The 4,672-nt window shown below is 34.5% G+C and overlaps 1 long non-coding RNA gene across 1 annotated transcript; it reads left to right on the plus strand.

Annotated features, from left to right (window-relative positions):
• Positions 1-815: 815 nt before the first annotated feature.
• Positions 816-4,672, plus strand: LOC143714196 (uncharacterized). Its single transcript, XR_013195420.1, has 3 exons — positions 816-924; positions 1,804-1,903; positions 2,716-4,672. It is a non-coding gene; the product is annotated as an uncharacterized LOC143714196 (long non-coding RNA).

The raw sequence follows: 4,672 nt of genomic DNA on the forward strand, positions 1-4,672 counted from the left end.
CATGTCATATGAATTTTATTTTGATTAGACTCTAAAATGCAAACTGATGTTTATTGTCATGTTCTAAGCATATATTCAGTCTATTCCCAGCTAACAGAGAACGTTCCCATAACTTTCGCTAACGTTATGTAAAAGTTATGTAAATGTTAGTAAAAACCCCTCCTGAAATAATGTTTTTGGAACGTTCTTATAATGTATATAGAGTTAAAATACATTCTCGTAACATTGAGAGAAAAACGTTCTTAGAACAAAGGTTTAAGAACGTGCTTGTAATGTTATTTGTTCTTGACTGATGTTCTCATAATGTTGAGTGAAAACGTTCTTATAACAAAGTTTTTAAAACGTGCTTGTGATGTTATTTGTTCTTGACTGATGTTCTCATACTGTTGAGTGAAAACATTCTTATAACAACGTTCACTGAACGTTCTTGTGATGTTCTCATAATGTGGAGTGAAAACGTTCTTATAACAATGTTCACTGAACGTTCTTGTGATGTTCTCATAATGTTGAGTGAAAACGTTCTTATAACAACGTTCACTGAACGTTTTTGTGATGTTCTCATAATGTTGAGTGAAAACGTTCTTATAACAACGTTCACTGAACGTTCTTGTGATGTTCTCATTATGTGGAGTGAAAACTTTCTTATAACAACGTTCATGGAACGTTCCTGTGATGTTCCAGCCCATTCTCACTCCCAAGGCGTCAACAACTGAAGCATGGTCAAGCGCCCGAGGCGTCACATAGCAGACGCCGAAGGCACCCCTTGTCGTCACTCTGTGGCGCATTAGGAACTCCATTGCTTTCAATGGGAAACCTGAGGCGGCAATAACTGACGCAAATTTTATCAGTAGGAAATAGCGTTGAAGAACTCTCATTTCGAACACATCGCGATGTTTGGCATCAGGTCACGTGTGCCAGATGTTGGTAAGTAGTCATAAATACGCTGTCCAAATAATGTTTGTTATAATGTCTTTTCTGTTTGTCGATATTAATCAGATTAGCTCTCTCATGTTCAGTCACTGCATTGTATCTGTCATCTCCACGGAGGCTTTGCGTTTCATTGGTTTCTAATTCGAAACACATTACTAAACTAACGTGATTAAACACTGTCTGTCACGTGACGTGCTATAACTTAGGCCTAGACCTTCAATCAGTTAATCATATGATATATATCATATATTCATATCAGGTTCAAAGTAGTAATTAGTTCCAAAGTGGTATTTGTAGTAGAAGCGCAGTAAGCACAACACTTACCATGCTTTTACAACAGTATTTGCAGTTTTAATGTGTCATTTGTTGTAAATGCACAGTAACCACAACACTTACCATGCTTTTACCACAGTATTTGCAGTTTTAATGTGTCATTTGTTGTAAATGCACAGTAACCACAACACTTACCATGCTTTTACCACAGTATTTGCAGTTTTAATCTGTCATTTGTTGTAAATGCACAGTAACCACAAAACTTACCATGCTTTTACCTCAGTATTGGTAGTTTTAAAGTAATATTTGTTGTAGATACATAGTAACCACAACACTTACCATGTATTTACCACAGTATTTGCAGTTTTAATGTGTCATTTTTTGTAAATGCACAGTAACCACAAAACTTACCATGCTTTTACCTCAGTATTGGTAGTTTTATAGCAATATTTGTTGTAAATGCATAGTAACCACAACACTAACCATGCTTTTAATGCCTAATAATTTAAAATCCAAAAATTGTAAGGTAAATCTGTAATTTTTCCTTTAAATAATCACTATATATTATACATAATGATATTTTATTTTCTCTTTTTTCAGCTGAAAAGACCAAAAGGGCCTTTCGGACTCAGTCAGCTCATTATTGTTTGAGGAGAAGTAAATGGGAGACGAAAAGCTACAAAGGCAAATATTCACAATGGTATGTATGTGTTGGTTTTAACCTGTAATCAAACATTTTATCAATCATTTGTTGTTTCTTAAACCTTTTCTTACAAAACCCATGGCCCAATCAGTACAAACATAGTTCTCAAATTCATACGATGCTCATACATATTTGTATACTTGTACATAATCCTGCAGCTTTTACTCCTAGTGCTGTCATTGGCTACTGCCTCAATTCCTGTACATATTGACACATTTTATCAATTATTTGTTGTTTCTTAAACCTTTTCTTACAAAACCCATAGCCCAATCAGTACAAACATAGTCTCTAAGTCTTAATAATTCACAAGATTTAACAAGTTCTCAAATTCAAATTCGATGCACATACATATTTGTATACTCGTACATAATCCTGCAGCTTTTACTCCTAGTGCTGTCATTGGCTACTGCCTCAATTCCTGTACATATTTATCGCGATATTTGCAAATCAGTTGCAGATGCCCCACACACTGTCCGAAAGTTTATATTAATTGCATTGTATTATTTAAAATTATTACAAATTGGACCCTGTCTGTTGATGTTCCAATGATACTTGATGTCTCTCCACACCTCATAACCTTCCTCTGTTTGTTTGCAAGAGTGGAAAAGCTAATCTGACTTGTCACACGACATCAGATACTCGATTATTTTGTCATGATCAGATCAGTTACACTGCTGATAACTGTCCCATTTGCATATAAATCGTGTTATTTTTGCTTGCTATTAATGACATACTTTTAATCATGCCCACATATCAGTAAACTTATTACATAAATGCATTTAACATTTAATTATGCAACCTCTTTACAGAAAAATATCCCACAGTTATGGATAAACTCACAACATCATCATCAAGTCCTGTGCTGGGCACATTGGGCAACAAGTGTCCTCCAACGTATTCGATCCGTGGACTAGTTCTCCACATCTTCCCATGGGACACTGACATTCTTCAGGTGTTCGTGAAACATCTGTCTCCATGTCTTCCTTGGTCTTCCCTGTCTCCTGCATCCTCCTGGTGGTGTCCACTTCATTACTGTCTTTGTGCGGTGTTGTTTGGGCATGCGTAGGATGTGTACTTGATGTCTGCTTAATGCCTTTATCAAATAAGCTTCAGTGCTCATCAGGAGTTTTGGTAAAGGACATATTCATTGACATCCATTAGTTCTAGTTATGCAGCGACTTCATGATGCAATTGTCAAATGTATATTTCTGCAAGTGTATAGCAGGTGTTTGTCCGAACAATTGAAGATAGTGAGAGTGTTCAGGAAAACCTTTTGAAAATAATAAATATTTATGGAATTCTGTTTGGTGCTGAAAGAGTATAACAGAAATGACACACTTGACAACTGGACATTATTCTGTGAGTTTGTTACCTTTACATTTAAATGGACTTAATGTCTTGCATTTAGCTTCGTTAAACCTTTTATTACTGTGGTTACTATAGTAAATATCCACCATAATTGCATCTATGGTATCATTATATCACTGCCTGGTTAATGTAAATGTAATATACCCGTGAATGTATTTTATCCACCTTATTCCTGACAAGCTTACTGCGTTTTGAATTATGGGTGGCACTTCCGGTTTGGGGAACTCCCATTCAAAAAGACTGAAACGAATCATTTCAAATCATAAGGTTGCCCTACAAATAAAGCTGATCCGTCAGTTTGACTCAATGAGCTATCAGTTTTCTTTCATGTTTTATCTAAGAATAACATCAGAATAACGTAACACTTGGTATTTTAACGTGACATATTATAACAAGAATATCTATAGTAAGAGCTCTACATTCTTTTCCTCGTGATTATTTTCTTTTTTACTTTTGAATTTCGCTGTAATAGTATGATAAAGGTCAACATATACTGCACATTTGTGGTCTGTTCTCCCGATTTAATTTACGATGTAGCCTATACCAATTCACTGGAATACTCCCCAAATCCTGCACGTCTCTTTCCAGGTTTGGTTTCACAGGTAAATTTACAATTTATTATCTGTCAAAATGACTGAAATCACTTTAAAATAGTATCACGCAATGCTGAAGTAAAACATTTTTTTATTATTAAGGCAACGTATGTTACATAATACAGATTACCGCCGATGTTGCTGTGGAAAGATACTTTTTCATAGATTATTCATGGTCTGTTGAAAGTACCTTGTTTACGCTTTTACACTTTTAAATGTCCTTTTAATGTTCAATGGTTGAAGGGTAAGTAGAATAATGTAATGTCATCGTACACGGTTTAAAAATATATTATTGCGTCCAGAGCTAGTCTTTCTTGTTTACAGCTTAACGGAAGTTACACCCATAATTCGCGCAAAGCGTCATGGGGCGCAGGAATACTGTGGATAGAAACATTTTCTTGCTGACATTTATAATCATTAACTATTTTAAGTTTCCTTTCATTTAGTTTCATTTAATAAAAGTGAACAATAATCACAATGATATAAAACTGAAGTTGAGAATGTAAAATGTTGTGCTTAAGTTTCTGCCTATTTGTTCTTTAAAGGGAGGAAGAAACAAATATATTTTCACATAACAAAGTTGAATCTCATTTCTTGGTTTGTTAAAAATATTACTTCATCATAGCGATTTTTTTTAATGTTACTGTATGTGTAACTGTAATAGATTGCCTCTGTATCTGGCTATTTTTTGTATATAATTAACTGATATTAACTGAACTTATACAGTTATGCAGTAGTTTTGGCACTACATTTGTCTTTAAACAGTTTGACATTAAATATTGGAATAAAGTATTTACAATCTAAA

This window comes from Siphateles boraxobius, unplaced genomic scaffold, assembly GCF_051911475.1.
Source record: "Siphateles boraxobius isolate OS27281-9 unplaced genomic scaffold, OSU_SipBor_1 12, whole genome shotgun sequence".
NCBI lineage: Eukaryota > Metazoa > Chordata > Actinopteri > Cypriniformes > Leuciscidae > Siphateles > Siphateles boraxobius.